This window comes from Centruroides vittatus, unplaced genomic scaffold (genome assembly GCF_030686945.1).
Source record: "Centruroides vittatus isolate TY-2023 unplaced genomic scaffold, ASM3068694v2 contig_166, whole genome shotgun sequence".
NCBI lineage: Eukaryota > Metazoa > Arthropoda > Arachnida > Scorpiones > Buthidae > Centruroides > Centruroides vittatus.
Window position 1 is genome coordinate 1674314 of NW_027121006.1, and position 27967 is coordinate 1702280.

Sequence of the window (27967 nt, forward strand, 5' to 3'; positions counted from 1 at the left end):
AAAGACTGTTTCTCAAGTGCATATTTAATTATACCATAACATTATACAAAACAGTTAAAGGGAAATATACAGTAGCGTATTTTATGAAATAGAAAGTAAATAATGTCTGGAATTGTTCAGGTTATCAGCTTAATTCATCACGTTTTTTGCACAAATACATAATTCAAATCAATATAAAATTCAATATGTTGGATTAATTTTATAATGAAATATAAGGATTATTGTTGCATTATATTTGTACTGATTAAAAGTTTTATTGTTTCAAGTTTGACATTTTAGATATTGTATTTCTAGTATTATGAAAATTCAGTCTAGTTAATTTTTAAAATAAGGTAAAAATTAAAGGTATTTATAAGCCATCAAAATACACCTTACATTGCTCAGGTAATTTATTAAAACTAATCCAACGTATTCAGCTTACTAAATAAAGTATTTTCAGGTTAAATGAGACTATTAAGACAATGATTTCCTAAATTACAATATGAAAATATAATATCATTTAGTAACGATAAATGTAAAATTTTATGAACAGAATCCGCAATAAAAACTTAATAAAAACTAAATTTTGCACTTTTCATATGAAAAGTTAAGCTTTAATTCAGAGACAGAAAAATAAGTTTTAATTAAAAAATAATGTTGGAAATATTTTGGTTAAATTCATAATATTGATAACAACGAATAACTTAATAAGATACTCATACATGCTACAGTCGCGATAAAAATACTTTAGTTCACGTAGATAGTACTTTCACTGAACCTTTTCACTAGAAGTAATGTTATTTATGTTTTTATGTCAATTGTGCATTTACATCATTTTGTTGATTACGAATGTACGTAAAAAATTAACTAGAATATATATGATATACTGTCTTTTATGAATTTATATAATACTGTATTATTCATTGCGTATTTATGAAAAATTTATGCTTTTATTTGGAAATGTCTAAAGTTGCATATAAGTAGAACTTTTGTTTCTTAATTAAAAGGAAAATATGAGAAAAAATGAAAAGCAGCTAGCTAAGAATAAAATATTTTTCATTCTTACAAACCTATACTCAAATTTTTATACAATAATTTCACTGTTGATAAAGAAAAGCAAGCAACAAAAATTGTAAATGATAGCAATTGTACAGGAAATTTTATTATTTAAATATCTACTAGGACAGATCGTATTACTAGGACTTGTTATACCGATGTCCAATTCCTGCAAAATGATTAAACGTATCCAGAGAATAAAGGAAAAAATTTTTGTACAGGATAATCAGGCCAACAACAAAGATTTTTTAAAATTCTTTGGATACGTTTAATCATTTTGCAGGAATTGGACATCGGTATAACAAGTCCTAGTAATACAATCTGTCCTAGTAGACATTTAAATAATACAATTGTATAATAAGAACACAAAGGCTTAAGAATAAAAATGTACAAGACCGTATTTGTATGTTACATCCACTACGTTACAACGAAATAATGTTATGTAAAGACTTGCTGAAGTTATTTATAAATAATTTTATGCTGCAAATAGTCTATAACAGTTTAAGACAATATTCATTCATTGGTAATAAATATTCAATAATTCATTTACGTCATTTAATGGACTCAAAGTTTGTTTTTTATTTTGAAAATTTTTCATCGTTTCACTCCTCTTTTCGAAAATTATAAAACTATTCTTACGTAAAACCTTTCAAATGTTACTGTACTTCTTGAAGAGTCGGAATAGAGAAAAATGTATTGTAATCTACTTCTGAAATGAACAAAAAATCTATGCTTAATTCAAATTCCTAACCATAATTTCTGCATAATCGTTATTGAAAAAATACAATAATTTTATTGAATATGACTGATATTTGGTGCAGTAAGTATAACAATACGCTATTTTTAAAAACGTATTTGTATATCACTAATTTAAAATTAATAAATCAATTATTATTTAATGAAGTAGTATTAAAATTATACTTTTCTTCATAAATCGAGAAATTACCCCGAATTCTTTTGCATTTCTCGACGTTTCAAAACTGTCCTGAGTCGAAAAATGTAAAAATGTGTAGGGTCATTTTTTGCTGAATCGCTATACATTCCTTCTGTTATAACATTGCGAAAGTGAAAACAAATATATAAAATAAAAGAATATTTCAGAAACTTTAAAATGATGGGCGATATTATATTTGAACACTTAGTATATAATAACAGGAGATAATTCTGAAAAAGTTGAAGAAAACTGCTGCGAAGGAATATAGGATATCGCTGGTATAAATTCGATATATTCTACTCCACTAACTGCATTACAAATATTAGAAATATCATCGACTCCATTCGAAATTATTTCTACGTACCATTTTTTTTCCAATCTGTACAGTACATATATGTTAAGTCTAATATCCGGTGGAAATTGTTTTGAATAAAATAAATTTATGTTTAGGTCGCAAAGGAATTCACAATTGTATAGCAGGGTCGATTATTTCAAACAATTTTACGAAAAATTCTTGTATTTACGATGGGTATAATTTTTGTTTTCTCTTATTACACCACGCCAATGTGTATTACTAAAATATCTAAAGATATTGTTATTGAAGTTTCATCGATATTATGACGATAAACCCACACTTTAAAGTCAATTTCGAATTATTAAAAGGTATTAAATATTCGAACAGCATTTTTAGAATCAATGTAGCAAACATAAATAATAATTTTTATACATACTTTTATACTACTATACAATAGAATTAATTTAAATTATGCCATTAATTATGTTGAAAGTCTGGAGACAATGGTTAAAAGTTGCTTAGAAAGAGTTCTTTTTATACATTGACATTAATTCAACGCTTATTTTATTTTTATAGAATCCCATGGCAGTAAGTATAAATTTAATACTTGCGGATATGTTTTTCATATTATATCATTTTCTTTGAGATAATCTGTTATCTATAAAAACTGTTTCTTAAAGGCGTATTTAATTACACCCAACATTATACAAAACAGTTAGAGAGAAATATGCAATACCGTATTTTACGAAATAGAAAGTAAATAATTTCTGGAATTGAACAGGTTATCAGCATTCATCATTTTTATGCATACAATTACATATCTCAAATCAATATACAATTTAATACGTTTGGATTAATTTCATAATAAAAAATAAAGATTATTGTTATATTATTTTTGTACTCATTGAAAATTTTTATTGAGTTTCAAGTTAGACATTTTAGATGAAAATTTTATAATAATAAAGATATCATAAGGGCAGTTAATGTTAAAAATAATGTAGAAATTAAAGGTATTTATTGGCCATCAAAATACACCTTATATTGCTGAAATAATTTATTTAAAGCTAACTTAACGTTTACAGCCGATTCAATAGGCCATCCTCAAGTTAAATGACACAATTAGAACAACGGTGTTCTGAAATACAATACACAAATTTAAATACTAAAGATAACGGAAGATAAGAAAATTTCAAAATATATATATACATGTATATAAATATAAAAATAAAACAAAAATCAGATATAATAATAAAAATCAAGTAATAGTATTGCATAAAAAAGCAGAATAGTAAAAATGTATAACTAAGGCATAATTTACGAGTGTTTAAAAAACTGTTTAACTAAGTATTTTCACGTAGAGAGTAAACCTACAAATTCTCTTGCATTGATGCACGTATCTTGTAGCCTGGTCCTATAAATTTCAATTTTTTCTGCGCTGATCGCTCAAGTTCGGGAGTACCAAGAATTGACAATATCTGCTTCCTCCCATTTAATTATAGAGTCTTCAGCCTGCGCCATCTGAGATAATACTTTATCCTATGATTCCTTGACATTATATCTGCGCTCTTTAAGCTTCACTCTTAAACTTGTATGTCTGTGTTATCGTGAGAAGATAAACTTACAACAATGCTTTGGAAGATTTCATTAAAATAACAGAATGAGAACGGGTTGACACAAAAGTTATCGAGAACAGCGATAGAAGAGTAAAAAAAACTAGAAAGATTCACTACTGTTTTGCCTATCCTTAAATATTGTCGAAAAATCCAAAGCCTGGAATTCCATGATTATTTGTGTTAGCCAAAACACACTAGTAGGGTAAATAAATAAGTCTAATAGTATAAAAATGCAGAGGATCGACTTTTGTCCTGCAAAAACGGTTACATAATTTTTTTTTCTCGGCTCGAGAACACTGTATTGATTGCACAGGAACTTGGAGTTGTTTAAAAAGATACGAAATATAGTGTTAATTACAATATTTTAAACATAAGCCCTGAACTCAAAAAAGGACATTTGGTTTGCAATGTGTACGTGAAAGCTACGAATAGCCCGCTTTACATCCCGTAGTAATCGAATGATCCTTACCGGTATAAAGTGGCTGCGTTCTAAGCTTTCATTTTAAGTGCCTTTGTGTATTGTAGTAGTGTAGTGGATAGGCAGAGGGAAATCAACAAAGTTTTGCAAGTGGCCAGGTCTGTAGGATTCGAAGCAGAAACGATAACAAAAATGATTAGAAGCCACAAAATAGACACAGGAAAAAGTGTTAACGGCGATAAAATCACAGGATTCACATACAACAGAAATAGAAAAGCCATCATGAAAGAAATTGGAGCCGCAAAGGACCAAAAGTAGTTTTGAAAACAGATCTGGACCTTTATACAATTATAATGAATGAGATGTATAACATTAATAAAAGAGGAAGGTCAGGGGTGTACAAAATATCTTACGAAAACTTGCAATTAGAAATCAAGTAAAACTGTATTGGTATTACAACAAGAAGTTTGGGAGTCAGGCTTAAATATGATGATAACAAGGGATCCAACGGTAAAGTATTATTTCAGATGAAGCAGGATAAAGGCTCTACAACAAAATGGGAGAATGCAGATATCGTTAAGTCCTTGCACTCCCCAACTTTAGTGATGAGCGCAGAAAATATTGAAATTTATAGGATCAAGGTACAAGTTACGTGCATCATTGCAAGAGACCCTCAAGGTTTACCGTCTGCGTGACAATACTTAGTTAAAAAGTGTTTTAAAAACACAAATTATGCCTCAATTATATATTTTTAGTATTCTATATAAAATGCCATTACTTCATATTTACTATTATATCGGACTTCTGTTCCTTTTAAATTTATAGATATATATATGACTTTTGTTATTTGTTTATCTTTTGCCATATTTTGTATTTGAATTTATGTATTGTACTCGTATTTTAGAACACCGTTTTTCTAATTTTCTTTTTTTACCTCAGAATAATTTATTAAATAGGCCAAAGACGTAACTTTAGCTTTAAAGAAATTATCTCAAAAACGTAAAGTGTATTTTGATAATCTATTAATTATTTGCTGAGTTAGTTAGGTTAATTAATATTTATATGGTTTGTTATACTAACATTCAAACTAAATTAGTAACTGATGATAAAATTATCATTTTAGAATATAATGAACGTAAGTAGAATTTTTGAAATTATCGTATAAAATTTAATAATCTTACGAATATGACTAGTAATATTTTTTCGTTATTATTACTTTTTATCCAGAAAAGTTTAGATAAATATTAAAATAATTTATATAAATATTTAAAACTTTATAAAATTGAACTTTATTCCATCTTCTTTCTTTTATTATTTGTTGTTAATTTCTTTCCTTAACAAAAAATTATTTCTTTTTTATCAACTCCTGTCTCCATCATCCACTCTCTTGTAGTTATTATTATTTTATAATTATTTAAATTAGGATAAGTTATACCTTTACAAACTTTGCTAATACTTTAGCAGTTTCTCATTGTCTTTCATTCAGATTTTTATTTTTTGTCTTAAATTATAGATGATTACTTCTCAATATTTGTTAACATTTCCTTAAGTAATAACAAAAATAGTTTTGTTTAAAAATGCCTTACTTTTCCATATTTAACAAATTGTCGTCCAAATATCTGATTGCTGATAATTACAAAAAGGCCCAAAATAGCTACTGGGATATTACACAACACAATACGCAAGAGGAATGCAAGTGATATTACTTTTACTGGTGTAAAGCTTTTTCAGGAAAGAAAGGTCAGCATCACTGAGAAAACAGCAAAACCAAAAATTCGCCAAATGCGATCTTTGCAAGTTGACCTGAATAACGAAAAACTAGCAAGCAAAGGATTATATTTTGATTATATACAAAACACCGTATTAGTTGTGATTGAAGCACACATTTTCCAGAAAACGAAGTACATCGTATTTGTGGTATTATATGCTCTGTTAAAGCTTTTCCCTCTTAAACAATCACAAAAAATTGAAACTTCAGTCCTTTGGGTCAATCTTAATATGAATGTTAATCCTAACAACGATGCAAGTAATGATACTCTTACTGCAATTCTTAGGAAATGACAAACATAAATATTTACAACTGAGATAACATCTTGTCTATAAAACTTAACACGTTGTGCACGATGAAACAGATCTCTCATGCATGCAGATACGACAGTAGATAATTCAACATCTTTTGAATTACACTGCACAATAGAGAATGAGAAACAGGCAGCATCCGGAAAGTCATTAAACTGTAGGTTTTGCAAAAATATTACATAAGGGTAATATCGTACTCTGATCAAGTCTACACGTGCCAATGATTTCAGTACAAAGATAATTTTAATGAAAGAATTTTCTTCCTAGTTTTTATGACTGTTCTGAAATAAAAACTGGAAAAGTGAAAATGTCCGCAATGGCTTTTCGCAGTTTACCTAAATTGTTGCGACTGGCAAGATCACCAGCAATATCTTATTTGAATTTCGCAATTATATACCACTATTATCGAATCATGCAGATTAAAAAAGGGCTTGCTGTAGTTATTTACAGTAGTGGCCAAAAATAAAGCTACCCTTAACATATGCATTAAAAATGCGACCTCTATTTTGTTCACCATCTACTACATAACTAATGTTGTGATAGTTGAAAAGAGCACAAAAAAGAGTCAAAATACTCAATTAACTCAAACAAATTTTATTTTAAATCTGATTTACAAAAGAAAAAACGAAGTTTTGATATTTTACACTGTGACAAATGAAGAGCTACTAAAGTAAGTATGCACATTTATCTAGTATTTTTAGAACAAAATATTAGTATTTTGTGGCGTAACCAGAGCTTCTGATTACTGTATCACATCTGTGTTCCATTGAATTAACCAAGTTGTCAAGCCGTGATTTGAGAATCTCATACCATGCTTTTTGAATGGTAGACCACAGTTCATCCGGATTCGAATATTTATGCTTGCGTATATATCCCAAAAGTCCTCTATTGGGTTTAGGTCTGGGGATGGGGCTGGCCATGACTTAAGATTTACCTTTTTCTGTTAAAACCATTGCTTTACCAAATTTGCTCTGTGTTTTGGGTCGTTGTCCTGTTGGAAGATCTATTTCCTTGGCATTGAACCACGTGTATGAGGAAGCATTTGGTTCTGCAATATGCCCCGATAAGCGGTTCAATCCATTATTCCATTAATTCTATGAATTGGACTGATTCCCTTTGCAGAGAAACATCTCCATACGATTATGCAGCCACTCCCATGCTTTTTTTTATAGGAACTGTGAATTTGGGTCATATCTTATGTTTACTAATCGTCTGACATATCGTATACCATTACTAGAGAAGACAATGAAGTTAAATTCATCACTCCATAACACCTCGAACCATTTTTATTCGGTTCAAGTGATGTGTTCGTGTGCAAACTCTAATCTCAACTTTTTGTTTTTTGCAGAGATGAGAGGTTTCTTTGCTGGTCATCTCCCATGTAATCCAAAAGTAGTCAAATGTCTACGCACAGTCCTTAGGGCTGTTTCACACTATGACCGACTGGTCCGACTCCAAGCCATGTTACCATGGGAACAACAGTCGGCCGACCGACTGGTAGTTCCAATCGGACAGATTTAAAAAGTTAAATATTTGTAGTCGGGTCGGTGCAGTCGGTGAGCTACAGCCAATTAAAGCTTCGAAACTACAACCAATCACACTTTCGATATATGAAAACAATCAGATCATTCAAACATTACTTTATATATATTTCAGATTTATTTAAATTTTTCCTTGTACCTTATTTCCTTCATAACTGCTTAAATTTTATATGGGAACATATAATACTTAAATATATATATTAAAAAACATTATCGACGTAATGAGAAAAGATAGTATTATTCAGAGTTTTCGTAAGAATTTATAAACGAATTAACATGGTATCCGCAAAGTTAAATCTCGTAGATTAAAAGATATTTAAAAGATTAGAAAAACTTAAAACGATTTGTAACACTTGTTCCGATTTGTCCTTACGCATCGGTGGCCGATATATAATCGTACTGTGTGAATGCTTTAACTACTCGGTCTGATTATAGGATCGATCGGATCGGACCAGTCGGTCCAGTCGGTCATAGTGTGTAACAGCCACTAAGCTTATATCTGGGTTACCAACTTCACGTTTGAAATATGAAGCAGTCAATCAAGGGTTGGCTGCATTCGTTCGCCGGATCAAACAATACAACTGTGATGTTGTCTATCGTGGGCTATCTGATTTTTTGGCAGAAACAATTGTCCCATATATTTGAAAAGAATTCACCACTTTCGCGACAACGTTGTTATGTACATTAAAGATTTTACCAATTCAATTAAAGGTCATTTTTCCTTCAAACACATATCTACCATTCTTTGTTTGATATCATTTGATAATTGTATTCCTGTAGACAACTTAGTTGATTCAATGGAAAATAGATGTGATGCAGTAATCAGAAGCTCTGGTTACGACACAAAATACTAATATTTTGTCCTAAAAATACTGGACAAATCTGCATACTTTCTTTGGTAGCTGTACTTTTGTCACAGTGTAAAACATCAAAACTTTGTTTTTTTCTTCTGTAAATCACATTTAAAATAAAATCTGTTTGAGATAATTGAGTATTTTGAGGGCTCTTTTCAAATATCACAATATTAATTATGTAGTAAGTGGTAAACAAAACAAAGGTCGCATTTTAAAAATATTTCAAGGGGAGCTCTAGTATTGCTACTACTGTATAAATGATTTGATGTTGTCAATCGTCAATATACTTAGATATTTTTAGATTATATCGTATCATCCGTAACTTTTAATGAACTCAAAAGTTGTTTAACTTTTTGTGAAAATTTCTTATAGCTGTACTCTTCTTTATTAAAATTATAGAATTATATTTATGTAAGAGAATTCAACTGTTATTGTAAATTTAAACATAAATTTGTGCATATTTCTTGTCGAAAAAATAACACAATGTTATGGAATATTTCAGATGGCCCAACTAAGTATAAAAACACGCTTTTTATTTATTAATGTATTTGTATATCATAACTTTAAAATTAATAAACGATTTCTTATTGAATGAAATAGTATAAAAATTCACACCAATAAGTAATGTTTTTGTGCAGAGTAAATATATTTAGACCTACCATATATTGAGTTTGCTGGCCTAAATATAAAAATTATTATGTTTTATAACTGTTTTTTAAAGTGAACTCCGATTTAATGCAAACGGATTTACCGTAGCTGGTGACCACAGGAAAAAAGCCCGAAAGGGTCGTTGTATTGTTTTGGTCAGTGCGTGGCTTTTTCGTAAATTTAATACAGCTTTGAGGTATCTAGTTTAATGTATTCTGCTTTACGTCGTATTGTGACTTAGACAACGTAATTAATATTCAGTACATTGCATTATTGTATTAGTATTAATTGGAATCAGATACATATAAATTTAAAGGATTATACAAGTGCTTTACGCTAGCAAAAAAGAATGTGGCAAGTAAAAACGTGAAAAAGAGACAGGGTCATTTCTAGCGAAGGTGTAAAACGGCTTCGAACCTATGCGAGAGACATCAAAGAGGAAGATTCAAATGTTCTATTATATGTGAAATTTTGACCAATAAGAATAATAATAATGAAAAAATTTTAACAACGAACATATACATATACAAGTATATATATCAAATTCAAGTTTGACACTTCTAATATGATTTAATTAGTATTATTTTAAAACCGTTTGTGTAAAATATAATTTATAAGAAAATTTATAATCCGCTTCACGTAGTCCAATTTATACGTTATATTTTGCCTATAGAAAAAAACAAGATCAACTATACTGTGAGGAATTACAGTAACTACAATTTATTAAATCCAATAATAATATATTTAAGACACGTGATCTATAAACAAAATAAATTGCATTATAAAAATATATTGTACAAGTATATTTATTGTTAAGCTACATTTACTACGTATATTATTATCTTGCAAACAGTAAGCTGCAATTTTCGCTCTCTCAAGATAGAGAGTCCTTAATTACAAGAAAAAAATTAATGAAGAAATAATGAGTTCGATGAAATGTCCGATTTCCAAAGAATTCTCTTGTTATTTAATTGTTAAACAATCAGCAGGTATTCTCCATGTAAAAAAACACATTGTTGATACAGAGTTTTATAATGAAATATTCCTTGTTTTCAACTTTATCAAGAAATGCCGTTTTAAAATGTTCGCCAATAAATAATTATTCTTTTATTTATATCTAGTTGTTATAGCTTTTGATATTTTTACAATTCTTTAAATTTTATGCCAAACTCATTTATCTGAAATCGGAAGTAACCGCTAACATTAAGTTTTGCCGTTTAAAAAATTTCATAAGATTTTAATACAAGCGTCAATTTTGTTTACTAATATAAGTATTCTTTTATAATTTTCATATATTGTTCACTTATTTTATTTGATATTTTTCATTTAATGCCAAATAGTTATTAAAAATTTGTATTGATACATAATTTTCTATGAACTTTCGAAGTTTTCTTGCGTGTTCTTACCAGCAAAATTCTTTTTGATTCATAAATGTTTTTAATAATAGTATTTAGTTTAATAGTTATTTGTGTGTTTAAAAGTTACGTATGTTTTACATAATTACCGTATTTTACGGACTATAAGACGCACTTTTTTCTTCGGAAAATTGCCTCCAAAATTCAGGTGCGTCTTATAGTTTGTAGCGTCTTATAGTCCGTAAAATACGGTATATTATGTAAATTATAATGATAAATGTAGTTTTCTACACTTTTCGTTATATAGTGTTGAAGACAATGCCATTTGTGTTTTGAGAGTATATTTAGTGATAATCACTTTAAGTTATATTATGCGATTATTTGGGAAACTTAATTTACAATATGTTACAGAATGTTTAATTAATAGATAAATTAGTAAAGGGTATATTCATTTTTTCATTTAAATTCATTACGAAATATTTATGGTGAAAACTTCGTTTCTGGGACAAATCATCTTGTATATGCAAAACTTACCGTTACAATACTAATTGTTTTAATATAAAACATTAAAAACGTAATGTTGGCCATTTGAATAGAAAAAAACTTAAAGTCAAAATACATAAATCAATGAATTTATCATATATGTATTATTATAGACACTCTTTTGTATTATGATATATTCAATATATTATTAATATATGATAAATGATAACTAAAGGTAAAATTTTTAAAACTCGTTTTTGTTCAAATATGTTACTTCTGTATTATTTTATCTTCTTCTTATCTTTTGTTATAAAAATGTAAACAAATATTAATTTTTTTAAATAACTGTTATAAATATTTGAATGATTCTGAACAATTTAGCTATACTCAATCGTCTGTCTCTTTTTTTCACATATAGTTAGATTCGTGGGGGTATTTTATCAATTATCTTTTTTCTATTTTTCTTTCATCTCTCCTATGGTAAAATTATTTTTTTCAGATAAGTCTTAAATACTTCTGTCAACTGCTTGACAGATACTGTTTCTGTTCGTTTCACCTTATATTTCCATTATTCTCTTATAAAGTTCTTTCTTAATTATTTCTAATAAATTGAACTGTTACAATCGCTTTGTTGACTTTACTGCTAATTTAACAGCTTCTCTCGGCTTTTTGTTTCTTATATTTCGAATATTAATTTTGAATTGTTCTTCAAATACATTTGGGAGCATTTCCTTAACATTTAATAAATCGTTATTTCTATGACTATAACGTATCTTTTATTTCTTCTCCATTCTCATTATCTGCTTTCAGAACGATTTTTGCAACTTACTTAAAAATGATGTGCTATCAACATTCTGCATAACGTATTGAATACAGTAACTTACTGGTTTCTATGCTATGATAAAAGAAAATAATATGACTATATTTCAATAAAATTACATTTTGAGAGTAGTTAATGATTTAATACTGAAAATAAGAACAGTGATCAAACAATACTAAAATATGAAATTGCAATTTGCAAAATTTTCACACTTGTGAAATAAGAGACAGGGTTCGATATCAAGTCTGAAATTCATAACGTTTCTATAGTCGGAATATTCTGGATATAACTGGTCTATTTTCACTGTTTCTCTAGCAGTGGCCGATGAATAAATGAACTGAATGCTGATAGTTCGCCACGGGTTCGTCTGTAAATTTAAGGTGGACAGCCAACGGCGTTGGCTGAAATAATTTTAAATTTTCCAAAGGCCTTAAATTTTCGAATAGTTTTTCACTTGTTTAACAACTAAATAAGAATTAGTTTTAAATATAAAGCTTTCCTGAAATAAGTACTGTACCTCTTGGCAGACATCCTTTATTTATCAATCCTATATTTAATTTTTCTCAGATTTTCGGTTATCCTGATGTTGCACTAAACCAGTATATAATGGACTCTTAGAATGGATAGGGCGAAAAATATTATTTAGTAACGATAAAAGTAAAATTTTACGAACTAGAAACCGTAATAGAAATTTAATAGAAACTAAATTTTCGCACTTTCGATTTAAAAAATGAATCCTCCATTCAAAGAGAGGGCACCAAGTTTTAATTTAAAAATAATGTTGAGAATTTTTGGATTAAATACTTAATAGTATTGTTAACGAATACAGTGGAACCTCGTTTAACGAGCACCTCACACAACGAGTATTTCGCAAACGAGCAAAAGAAATTGTAAAAGTTTGCCTCGCTTAACGAGCGATATTTCGCATAACAAGTGATGAGAAGAGGGGAAGTCCCGAATTGTGCGCATGCGGCCTACTCCATCAGTCTGTGTTTAGCACTCGTTCCGCTAGCATCTTAGTGTCGCTTGTGATCACGTATTTTTCCAAACTTGTGTTCACATATAATACTTATAAACGTCAACAACCATATCCCTTTATATAATAAACACGCCAATCGATATGCCAAATTCTTGAATCATTAAATTAAATAACCGATTCGAAATTAAATTTAAAAAATGTCTGAATTAAAAGTTAACTATTTATAATTATTAAATTTAATACGAAATGGAAACATGACTGCATATCTCTAGTCAAATTAATTAATTTATAATATGAAATTATAGCTTTTATTTAACCCAAGAATTTGGCATATCGTTTAGAGTGTTTATCAAACATATTAGCTGTGATTTTTTTTGTTTGTTTCTGCAAATCGAATTCTCATTTCAGGATGGTTCATTCCGCGCTAGAAGAAAAGATGACGATGATTCACGCTCCTTAACAGTGTATATTGTACAATTTTTTTCGAATAAACGTTATACATAAAATATTTGAGCATTTTTTCGGCGTGGAACGCATTGTCGTATTTTACATTAATTTCTACGGGAAAACTTGTTTCGCTTAACGAGTGTTTTGCATGACGAGTAAAACTCTGGAACTAATTATGCTCGTTAAGCGAGGTTCCACTCTATCCTCATAAGGTATTCATATATGCTACAGTCGCAGTAAAAATACGTTAGTTTACGTAGATAATACTTTTATTGAATTTTTCAGTAGAATTAATGTTAATGATGTTTTCACGTCAATTTAGCATTTCCATCGTTTTGTTGATTACAAATGCAAATAAAAATTAACTACAAAAATATATGATATATTCCTTTTCTGGATCTTTATCCCATTAACTATTCCGTAATTAGGGAGAATTTATGATTTTATTTAAAAATGTCTAGAGTTACATATATAAGAAAAACGTTTGTTTTTTAAGTGAAAGAAAATATTAAGAAAAAAGAAAAACAGCAATCTAAAAATGAAATATCTTTGATTCTTACAAACCTCTACCCAAATTTTTATACGGTACAAAAATTTCTACGGTTGATAAAGAAAAGCAGACAAGAAAAGTTATAAATAATTACAATTTTACGTAACAATACTTATGTTACATCCACTACGTTACAATGAAACAACTTTATGTAAGAATTTGCTGTAATTATTTATGATTGATTTGATGTGAATTTTCAATGTACTTAATGTTTCACTTTTAAACACTATTCGTTCATTGATAATCAATATTAAATGTTTAATCAATGATAATTCATATCGTTGAATAAACTCAAAATTTCTTTTCTTTCTGTTAAAACTTCTCATCGCTTTACTCATCTTTTTTAAAATTATAGAATTATTCTAATGCAAAACCATTAATTCTTATTACTCTAATTCTTAAGATAGCGGAATAAAGAAAAATGTATTCTAGTTTACTGTTTAAATCGAAAAAATTATCCATGCTTAATCCAGAACTAATTATTGAACATAATCTTGTGAATATTTCTAGTTGGATAGTAATATAATTTTATTGAATTTTTCAGATGTTTTCTTCAGTAAGTATAACAATACGCCATTTGTTATGAATGTATTTGTATATCACTTATTTCAAATTTATAAACAATTGTTTATTTAATGAAATAGTATTAAAAAGGATAATTTTATGCATATTGTTTTTCTACGGAGTAAATATATTTAGACCTACCTTACATCGAATATTAAGTTCGCTGGCGCAAATATAACAATTATTATGTTTTATAACCGTTTTGAAATAAAAACAACTTTCGATTTAGTGATGCAGGAAGTATTGATTTGCGGATTTATCTCAGGAAGCATGGCCAAGAGTCGTATTCTTATCGATAATGCGTGTCTATCTATTAAATTTAGTTGACCGTTGTTATATTTAGCTCAATAAATAGTGCTTTGTGTATTATAGAATGTTTCCAGGTAAAACAGCAACGTGTTATGTACGTAGATTTCCAGTAGTTATGCGCGTGGAATACTCTTATGTGTACTCATAAATACCCATGGACAACACTAATTGGATATATTGGATGATATTTTGTAATTTAAATTACTTAGTATAACCAGTGTACCTAATCATACTGTATTAGAAAATGCAAAATTTAATGCATGTTTGTACACAAACGCAGAAACACAAAAACACACAGATGCAGAGGCACACTCGCACACAAACAACACACACACACACACACACACACACACACACACACACACATATATATATATATATAGTTTTATAAATTCCATGTACTCTGTATATAAATATGAATATATTTCTTTGATATTCATTGATGAAAGGAAATATATGTATCTAGATTTGGTACTTTAACCAAGGTTTCAGAACGTTTTCAAGTAGACAATACATACATTTCTTATAGGTGAAATTTTCACTAATTTGTATAATAATCATAAAAAATTTTTACAATGAAAATATAGATTTAAAAGTATACGTAACATAAGATATTCAAGTTTGACACTTTTAAAATGCATCAATTAATATTATTTTAAAATTGCCGGTATAGAGGAACACTGATATATTTTTATTTGGTGGTGTATATCTGGCTTTGCTGTATAAAAAATTAATGGTATTTAGTTTTATTACATATTTATTGAAAATCTTTGTATCTTTGTAAAAGTTTAAAAAGTAGATATACATCAGGAGCTGGAAGATAATATCGACGTGTAAGTGAATTGAAGTTCTGCAACGGGCTACGTAAGTGCAGTTTTCTGGATTTTCTTCACAAAAGTTATATAATAGCTGAATAAAAATCAGTTTCTCACAGAAAACTTTTCTGGAAGGCATTTATCAAAAAGACTGACCATGTGTTGCGTTACCTTATTCTATGAGACATTCTATCTAAGTGATTTCGAGAAAGTATTAATCTATCAGAGTTGGTGAAGTGTTTTAGAAACTATCAATACGGCTATAAAAAGTTTGTAAATTCTTAGTTGAGCTCGATGGAAACATTCCGGATATATTTTTTTCAGTCTATCCGAAGTAGGAATTGAACCACAGATGACTTAGCATTAGGTTTTCTCCATGTCCTTGGCTTAGAGCTTAGAAAGCTCGGAGTTTTAAACGAAGAGTATGAAAATATTCCAATACAGATATAAATATATTTATTTTATACTTACTAAATAGCACCATTTCTTTTTCTGGTGACGAGTCAGAAAGTAAAGATGTATTTGGCATAAATTACAAAATACAATGCTCATAATTATTATCTAAGTACTTAATCATTGTATTTCACTTTTAATTATTTTTCATTAGTCGTTTTATCTGATCAAATATTTATTGATCATTGCAAATAAGTTTAGATAATAGAGTGATAAATATTTTCAATGAATTTAACACAAGTTTTAATCAATATTGTATGATATTTCAATGTATAACAATAAGATGAATTCACGTAGTTTTCTGTCCAAAACGAAACATAATTTATGTTGAATATTTCAGCTTGGTGCTCAAGTAATTATATTATTAAACGGTAACTTCTGCTCCATATAGTTGAAAATACAGTCGAGTCCGCATAAGTCGACACTATTAGTTAATTAGTCAGTTTTCTGTGGTCCCTGCCAACTTACATAGGCATTAATGTAAAAAACTCCGGTTTACTCGACACCGTTTAACTCGTCACCACTGAATAAGTCGACATACTTTTGCTTTTCCACACTCGGATAAGTCGTTATCCCCTCCTGAAAAAATGAATTCACTCCGCACGTGTGGTGCGAACTCATTTTTCCAGGAGGGGGAGTCGATTTATTTATTAATATTATTGATATGTATATATATACATATTAATAAAAATGCCTTAACATTTTATGTATTTTTATGTATAAAATAATAATAGATAAACAAAAAGAAAATATACAATCTACATCAAAGTCACACCAGAATCTAATTTTGCATTTTCTCATGCCAGAGGCATTAAGAATCCTTAGACGTTACTAGCCAACAATTGACAATTGCGAAGATGATGTTTTAAACGCGTTCGTGATCGTTGAAAAAGAAAGTCGAGACAGTTATGAGCTCAAAACAAACAACACTAAACGAATTTTTCAGTTTTTCATCTACAGAGTAATTGTAAATGGAGGACACAATGTATTGTAAGCCTATACCACTGTATAACGCACTACTGTATTTTATTAATTGTAGTTTTTTTGGTTTTTTTCCAACTTCGCTTTAGTCGTCACATCGCATAACTCGACACATTTCCACTTCCCCTTGGGGTGTCCACTTATGCGGAGTCGACTGTATGTTGGTATTTTCAAGCGATATTTTGTGTTTAATATAATTCCAATTTAAAGCTTTTAGTTTTATATGTTTCATCGAAGCGAAAAGGTAAAATTGTTGTTAAAAAAATTTAAACATGAACGATTAAATCAATAAGTAGGGTAGCTGTACTTTAAATTTCCATAAACTCAAAAACTTCTAGAGCAGCTGAACGGAATTATCACGCCTATGTTGATTACATACAAAGATTTCTGCCAGTGAATTTATCAACAAAATAATGTCATAAGGAATGAACACCACAACACAGTTTCAGCCGCTTTTGCCTACACAAGACTCTAAATTAGCATTTAGTATTGCTGTGATCGTTAGAAATTATTAACTGATTACTTATCTATGAGTAGACAGCATTTTTTTTTTTTTTTTTAACTCTTTCCGCCCTGTGGGCACTAAGAGGGCCTCTTTTAGTAGGCCCATTATGGGTTCGGCCAGGCCCACAATGGGGCGACCGGGTGGTGAGGGACGGGGCCCGACATATCCGAACGGACCACCCCCCGAAAAATTCCTGGGGATTATTCGACCCGTTCGGATTCGATCCCGGGTCCCCCAGAGCGATAGATTGCCACCTTGACCGCTCGGCCATCCGGCCGTCGAGTAGACAGCATTGAAAATAGAGATGTTTAAACAGAAGTTAACAGCTGAATGCTTCTACGCAAAAGATTCCGAATTCTTTCTGCTGGCAAAAAAAATATAATTAATGAACCAGACTATTACTCGGTCACCAGTATAATCTAACTCAGTGGTCCCCAACCCTATGCCCGCGGGCTCCATGGCGCCCGCCAATCGTTTTACGTGTGCCCGCCACTGTGCGACCACGATAAAAATAAAAATATTTCGGTTTTCAATAAAATGCTATGTAAAAGTTTTTTCACTTTGAATGATTAACCATTCAAAAGTAGAAATGGCGTCCAACACAGATGAAAGCAGAAAGCGAAATGCGACCGATCTCTTTTTCCCCTCCGCCAAATCTGCACCAATTCAATTTCCCATACCTGAAATGAAGTAAAACGGTCCGTTCTGAATACCGTAAAATCAAAGTAGGGAAACGTGTACGGCCCGTAACTTGGAGTGACCTAGAAATTTCAGCAGTCGTTAACTAAAAAAAAAAGGACAACAATCATCCGTGTGTCAGAAGTAATCTCCGCCACGATATCTCTCGCACCATCTAGAAATATTCCTGGGTGACACCCATGCTAATGTCACATTATATAAGATTTGTTTAGAAGCAACTTATTTAAATGGGGCCCCAATTAAAATTTTGTCTAGGGCCCGCTAGAGGCTTAATCCGGCGCTGTTAACTATGTCCAAATATAAATTCACCTTGAAAAAATAAATTGTGCCCGTCGTCCAGCCGGTATTCTGGAATGTGCTCTTAGGTACAAAAAGGTTGGGGACCCCTGATCTAACTCATATATAATATAGAACGTTTCCTTTTTATTCAATCGTGTATTGTTAAAATTGTAAATGATTTCAATTGTACAAAACAATACTTGTATGTTACCTTTACTACGTTACAACGAAACAACATTGTGTAAGGTCTTGCTAAAGTTCCTTTATAAATGATTTTATGTTGCAAATCGTCAATGTACATATACATTTTTAGACCATAATTTTTCATTCATATCTGTCAATGAAATTCATAATTATTTTTTTCTTGTGTGAAAATTTGTAATAGCTGCACACTTGCTTTTTCAAAATTATAAAATTATTGTTATGTAAACTCTTTCAAGTGTTACTGTAATTCTTGAATAATCGGAGAAAAGGAAAATGTATTCTATTTTACTTCTGAAAAAAAAATTTATGTTAAATTCAGTACTAATTCTTAAACATAATTTTGTGCACATTTTTTGTCGAAAAGTAATATATTTTTATTGAATATTTCAGATGATGCATAACGTAAGTATAAGAAAACGCTATTTATTATCAATGCATCTGTATATCACTAATTTTTAAAATTTGTAAACGATTTGTTTTTAGTGAAATAGTATTAAAAGTTATACTTTTATTTATAATGTTTTTGTGTTGTGTAAATATATTTATGCCTACCATATATTGCATATTTGGATATTGGATGTATTGTGTTTTATGTAATATTGAGAATTCGTTAACGTAATTATTGTAGAGTTCATTGAATTATTGTATTAATATTCTTTGGAATTGAATAAAAATAAATTCATAGTTTTATACAATTGCTTTATGCTAGCAAAGTAGGACATGGTAAGTAAAGACACGAAAATGCAATTAATTCAACAAAGTGAGGATTCCAAAGAATAATGCGATAAATCTAACGAAGGATTAGAAAAGTCGTTTGAACAGTCTCAGTCAAGTGTGTTTATTACGTAGACCGAAAAACACAAAAGAGAATAAACTTATTATATGTATGGACAGTGGAAAAATGCACATTCATGAAGTTAAGTTTTGTATGTTGTATTAAACAAGCAGAGTATGATGTTAGAAGTACGAAAAGTCGTAATTAAAGTAAAAAGATAGGAAAAGAAGTGGATAAATATTAAAAAGTTTTTATTATGTTTATAGAAAAAAATAATATATGTTGTTAGTGTTTACAAATTTTACGCACTCGTCTTTCTCATTCGAAAGGTTATTTAAAAATCTGAAAAATATCATTAAAAAGTTGAACATTATATATGAATTATAAGTTAACATCCTACTGGGAGACTACTAGAACTGTCTTCTGGTTGGTGTGTAAATAACATTCTTTCATACATGTTATACAAGCAAGTGGACGATTATCAAGAGTACCAGTTCAGGGGTAGATCCATTTCTGGCGGGTGTGCAAAATGAGTCTCGCAGCTGGGCCACTAAACGTACAGGCAGCTGCACACTGACTATTATATATGAAATTATGAGTAATCAGATTAATAATAATTAAAAAATATTAGAAAAAATATAACATATCAAATTCAAGTTTGAAAACTCTAAAATATTTCAAATAATATTATTTCAATATTGTGAGTGTAGAGAAACAGTAATATATTTGTATTTGGTTGTATTTATCAAGTTTCGCTTTATGGAAAATCATATTGTGTTTTGAAGAAAAAAATAACAAATTTTTATAAAATATAATGTATAAGAAATTTTATAAGCCGCATTAAATAAGCCAATTTATACAACTGTACTTATCGTCATAGAATAGGAAACAAGATCAATGATACTGTGAGAAATTACAGTATCTGCAATTTATTCAATCCAATAACATTAGATTTCAAACACATGATATGTATATAAAAAAAACGCAGTAGTAAAAATACAGTCAAACCTGTTTTTGTGCGGGGATAGGGACCGCATAAAAGAAAATGCATAAAAAAACGCGCGAAACTTCACGAGTGGCTATAAAAAATAGTTTTCGCAACACAATTAAGAAAATATTTTTTTTATGCGGTCCCTATTCACCGCATAAAAAAGTCTCACGTAGAAAATAACTCGAAACCGTACGAAATAACTAGGAATTGCTTTTTTTAACTCCTCGGGCCTTTTTCTGCAACACCTAATGGGGAAAAAAATCCTCTAAGAATTTTAATTTTTATATTAATTAATTATTTCCACTTAAATACCAATCTAACATTAAAAAGTTAAAAATAATCGTTAAATAATGATTTTATTTGATAAATATAGCTGCAGGAAGTGTTATTTCATTTAACAAGGCGTGAAATTTCACACCCGCAGTCTAAAGTTGGAGGGGAGATAACTTACCGCATCTGTTCAAATATAACATAATATTTATGGTTTTTATGCTATTAAAATAAGAGAGGACGTATGAGAAAAAAATTTTACTGAATAAAAAATGAAAAAACCTGATGATGTCATAGAAAATAATCAATAGAGTTTTTAAAAATTTTACAGGAGTCAATTATGTTCGAATTTGATTGAAATTTTCATATACCGCTCAAAAAAAATCGCACAAAACAAATCGCACAAATAAAAATCGCACAGAAAAAGACCGCACAAAAACAGGTTTGACTGTATTGTATATATATTGTTATGCTAGATTTAGTACGTATATTATCTTCCTGCAAACAGTCAAGTTAAATTATTCGTTCTCGGAGAGTCGTTAATTACAAACAAAAAATATTGATAAAGAAGTAATGAGTTGAATGAAACATCTGATTTCAAAATGAATCTTTTCTCATTTGAAATGTTAATCGATCTGCATGTATTTTCCTTTATGGACGTGAGTTCTGATGGTTCATTTTAATTTTTCTTCTAAACCTACTCTTGGTGAATACAGCTGTTACTGGCGCGTGTTGACACGTTAAGATAAAAGTTCAGAGTTTTGGGACAGACCTCGTGTATTTTATTATAAATATTAATGTGTAATATATGTTTTGTATTTTAAACTAATTTTAAAATATATATCAATAAAATATGACAATTCTTAAAATGTTATCAGAACTCGAGTCAATCACGTTGAAAGTTTTCATAGATTTATAAAACATAAATATATACTACACTATATATATATGTATACTTGCGTGTGTATTTTAATGTGTCTGTGTTGGAGTGAGGTGGTGTGTGCATTTATAATATATTGTTAATATACTGACAAAATATTTTAGTTAATAAGCAAAATATATGTATCAGATTGACATAAAGATTACTAAAAATCTAACAAGTTAATTTTTCTAACATCTGATGAAACAGTTTAATTAGATTTATTAAGTTGGAAAAGATTACATATCTCTGGATGGTAAAATGTTAAAATAAATTAAAAGACTATCTGCATTCAAGAAATTCCATTGAATAAATTTAAAAACTTTGTATAAGAGAGATTTCTTTAGATAATATTAATAGATAAATATTTTTTTTTATAGCCTGGAGATGGACAACCAGGAAACTCTAATGTAAGTAAAGGTTTAATATAAAGTGATTTAATATACCCCATGCACACATTTTATATTTATTATAACAGAATTTATATTTGTACTAATGACAACAATGTAATGTGTAATTTATTTATAAATCTAAATGAAAATTATTATTTGTTCGGAGTGGCAAATAAATGCAAGTGAATTTTTAATGGAATGTTTAAATTAGAATGAGCTTGACCCAGCTTTTCAATCATCCTTAAAATAATTACTATGTTTGAACTCAACTAATGATTTTAAGATGAGGTTGTTATATTTTAAGAATATTCACTTTCTTATAACGTATTTTGTCTTATAAATAAGCCAGAAGCAGAAAGATTTTGTCACTATATTCTGCAAGGTAAAAGAAATCGTTGATGAAAAGTTTCATAATCAAATATTTTTTCAACCTTATCAAAAATTGCTATCTTAATATGTTCGAAAATAAATGATTATTCATTTACCCGTAACTATTTATCATAGTTTTTACATTTTTACTTCTCTAAATTTTATGCCAAATTACATTTATCTGAAATTTTAACTAATCGTTAACGTTAAATGTTTACACTTGTGAAATTTTCATGATGTTTTAATACAAGTGTCAATTTCGTAAGTGTATTTTTACATAACTTTGATACATTTTTTACTCATTTTATTTTAGTTTGATGAACAATACTAAAATATAGAATTGCAGATTTTGGAAATTGTAACACTTCTGCAATAAGAGACACGGTTCGATTTAAAGACAGAAATCCATAACGTTTTAATAGTCGGGCTATTTCGAATAGTTGGTTTAGTTTCACCATTCCTCTAATAGTGGCTAGTTAATAAAACAACTGAATACAGGTAGTTGGTCGCGGATTCGACCATGCATAATGGGCTTTCCACCTGAAGATTTTCGAGTTTTCTTCAATTGTTTAAGACTTAAATAAGAGCTCGCTTTTCATAGAAAATATCCTGCGACTTGTCCCTCTTGGCAGATATTCTTTATTTATGAATCCTATAATAAATTCTTCTGAGCTATACGGTTGTTCTGATGTGGCACAAAACCAGTTTATAATGGATTGTTGGTATTCATAGAACCTATAATATTATTTATTAACGATAAATGTGAAATTTTATGAACTAAAAACCGTAATAAAAATTTCATATAAACTAAATGTTAGTACCTTCGATTTGAAAAATTAAGCTTTTATTCAAAAACAGGAAAATAAGTTTTAATTAAACAATAATATTTGGAATATTTTGTTTACATATATAATAATATTGTTAACAACGAATATCCTAATAAGATATTCATATATAAGCTACAGTCCCAGTAAAAATACTTTCGCTTATGTACATAATATTTTCGCCGAATTCTTCAGTAGAATTAATGTTGTTTATGTTTTTATGTCAATTCTGCATTTCCATGATTTAGTTGATTATTAATATAAATAAAATTTTACTACAATATATATGATATAGCCCTTTTCTGAATTTGTTTACCATTAATCATTGCGTAATTAGGAAGAATTTACGATTTTATTTAGAAGTGTCTAAATTACATATAAGTAAAACCATTATTTTTTAATTGAAAAAAAATATATATTAAAAAGAACGAAAAGCAGCCAGCAAAAATAAAATATATTTCATTGTTACAAACCTTTACTTAAATTTTTATACAAGCAATTTTACTGTTGATAAAGTAAACAGACGACAAAAACTGTAAATGATTACAATTACATAGGACAATACTTGTATGTTACCTTCACTATGTTACAATGAAACAACTTTATGTAAGGGCTTGCTGTCGTTATTTATAAATAATTTGATAATGTGAATGATTAATGACAGTTTTAGACAATATTCATTCAGTTACAATAAATATTCAATGTTCATTTAATTATTTATTCACATCTGACCAGTTCATCCCACTAGATGGCGGGAATTTTGGTTTTGTCAAGAGTTGGCAACATCAACAAAAAGTTGTTAAGTTCCAAAAAGGCGCGGGATCATAGTGAAATGCTCTTATAACCGAATTAATGTAAATAGTTGATTTTTGTTTTGTGTGAATAAAATCTAAAGACGGATTTAGTGGACTTTTTGCTTGATTGGACATACGACAGGAAACCTGGCGTACGAACAAGACGGTCAGGTGAGAGTTACGAAAATCAATTAATCATTACACGAGACTAGGATGGGCCTGACGCGACATCATCATTGAATGAACTCAAAATTTTTTGTTTTTCTGAAAATTTTTCATCGATTTACTTTTTTTTTTTTGAAAATTATAAAATTATTTTAAGTAAAAGTTTTCAAGTGTTACTGTAGCTCTTGAACAATTGAAATAAATTAAAATGTATTCTACTTTACATCTAAACTAAAAAAACTTAATGGTTAACTTAGTACTAATTGTTATACATAATTTCGTACATATTTCTTGTTGAAAAATAACAAATTTATTGAATATTTCTGATATTTCGTTCAGTAAGTAAATCAATACGCTGTTATTACCAGCGTGTTTGTACGTCACCATTTTAAAACTACTGTAATAAATTATTATTTAATGAAATAGTCTTGAAAATCATACTTTTATTCATATAGAAATTACCCTGCAATTCTTTTGTATTTATCGACGTTTAAAAGTTTCTTAATTCCATAAATGTAAAAATCTGGAGGGCATTTTTTCTTTATCGCAACACATTAGTGTTCCTGCCTAAAAGTGTTAACATCGCTTGTAATACAGTAGTTTCTTTGACCAAATAGTATTGTTGAATGAATACAAATGCGCAATGTTTGTAAAAGTTTAAAGCGGTAGATATACATCACGAGCTCGATAAGAATATTGACGTATAAGTGAATCGAAGTTCTGCAAAGGGCTAGCTAAGTTTAGTTTTCTGGGTTTTTTATACAAAAGTTATATAGTAGCCGAATAAAAGACTGTTTTTCATTGGAAGTCCTTCCAGAAGGCATCGCTCTTGGCAGATTAACCATGTGTTGTGTTATCTTATTCCATGAAACCAAACTATCCAAGTAAATTTAAAAAAGACGATTTATCAGAGCCGGTAAAAGGTTTCAGAAAAGGCAAATCAGCTATAAAGAGTTCGTAAATTTCTAGTTGAGCACGAATCGAACATTCCGGTTTTTTCCGGCTATCCGAAGTGGGTGTTAAACAACAGATAAATTAGCATTAGATTTTCATTATGTCCTTGGTTTAGAGCTTAGCATGCTCGAAATTTTAAACGAAAGGTATGAAAACATCAGCGCCATTTCTTCTTTTGGCGAAGAGCCAGAAAGTAAAAACGTATTTGGAATAAATTACAAAATACAATTCTCATAAGTATTTTCTAGGTACACAATCATTGTATTTTACATTTTAATTATTTTCCAATAATTGCTTTATCTATCTGATAAAATATTTATTGGTTCATTGCAAATAATTTTAGTCAATAGCGTGATAAATAATTTCAATATATTTAACACTAGTTTTAATTAAAATGGTATTTTATTTAAATGTATAACAATAAGATGAATTAGCGTAGTTTTCTGTCCAAAACTAAACGTAATTTATGTTGAATATTTCAGTTTGATGGTCAAGTAAATATATTATTTAATGGTAACTTCTGCTCGATATAGTTGAAAATATGTTGGTATTTTGAAGCGATGATTTGTGTTTAATATAATTCCAATTTAAACCTTTTAGTTTTATATCTTTTATCGAAGTTAAACGCTAAATTCTTGTTAAGAACATTTAAAAATGAACTGGCAATAAATAGTGTAGCTGTGTCGTATATCTTCATATACTCAATGACTTCTAGGGCAACTGAACGAAATTAACACGCATATGTTTCATGTTGATTACAAAACATTTTGCTAGCGAATTTATCAACAAAGTACTGTACGTCATGTGGAATAAAACCCACAACACAGTTTTAGCCAGAATTCCCAATACAAGACTCTAAATTATTGTTTAGTGATGCTGTGATAGATACAAATTTTTAACTGATTTATATGATTGATGTTACAAATCTTTACTTGATTTATGGGTAGACGGCATTGAAAATGGAGATGTTTAAACAGAAGTTAAGAGCTGAATGACTTTACGCAAAAGATTCCGAATCGTTTCTGCTGGCAGAAAAAATAGAATTAAAGAAACAGCCTATAACTCGGTCACCAGTATAATCTATCTCATATATAATATAAAACGTTTCCTTTTTATTCAATCGTGTATTGTTTTATAACTGAATACGTAAGTTAATCTTTCATTTCTATATTGCAAATATCAATTTTTATACTTGTATATAATTACTGTATTTTCAAACTTTGTACCAGAATGTCACGATTTGAGTAGCATAAAAATTTATGTTTCAATTTTTAAATTGGTAAAGTGTGTGTTCACGTTTTCTTATTAAAATCCATCATTAAATATTTACGGTAAAGAGTTGGTTTCTGTGGCAACATCATTTTGTATACGCAAAACCTGCCATTATACTATTGTTTTAATAGGAAATATTAGAAACCAAATGTCTTCTATTTGCTATGTATCATCAAAAAAATTATTTAACTCACAAAGAGTATAATTTCTTGTAAAAGCCTTACCTACTGTTTAGCCTTGTTTTAATATTATTGTTAATTTTCTACTTGGACTTCACTTATTAATAGGACTTTATACTGGTGTTTAAAGATTGGCACAGCAATGAAAGTTAGTTCAGGAAAAAACAAAAAAATTTTTTATGACATCACCTGTAGTAATAATTTCTGTACACATATTATATGTGTTTCGGGCTAGCATGCCCCTCATCAGCAGTATTACTACCAAACACTAAAATAACAATAACAAAACATATAAGTTACTGTATATATTAAAATTTCTGGGCAATAAATACAATTTTAAAAGTTACTGTAAATACATATTCCAATCCCGAGGTCAACTGGATAATATGTCGCGCTTTACAATTATTTAACATTTCAATGTATAATTAAAATTAAATAAGTAAAATAAATAAACGTGGTAATTATTAAAATCTAACAAAATCATGTAATAATTTCATTACAAAACTCACATGAAGGTTTCTTTGTCACCATTCAACCGCATTATGATAAGAAGAGACTATGAACTATTTTCACACTATGCTTTTTTGTAAACGTCATCGAGTATGGTGCTCCAGGATTGGTGGATTATACGACCTAAATTATTGTTTATTTTTTTCTTTCTTTATGTTTAAATGTTCGTATAATTGACGTTTGTAATTATTTTATTGTTTTTTTCTTAATTTTTATAGTATTTATGTCGATTTGGCACCCACAACTATTGCAGTGTTCTGCTACTGCAGAATTTGCATAATTACCCCTTATTGCACGTATGTGCTCTTTTATTCTTGTGCTTAATTTTCTTTTTGTTTCTCCTATAGAAATTTTAGCCGAATCACAGTTGCAGTTGAATGAACACACAATTTCTTTTTCTTCCATTAAATCTAATTTTTATCTGATCTATTATATAAATATCTTTTAAATAAATTATTTTTTCGGGTATTAAATTCATTTTTTCGTTTAGTATATTTTAACTCTGAAATATCTTAGGTACATACATCAAATTTACACATTTTTTATCTTTTTCAAGATTTCTATTTTTATTATTACCATTACTATTAGTCCAGTTTAACCATCTTTCTAATATTTTTTTGAGGTAACTATTCAGTAAGAACATTTTAATGACTTGTTCTATTTCTATTTCTTGATTTTCTAATTTACTAGTTC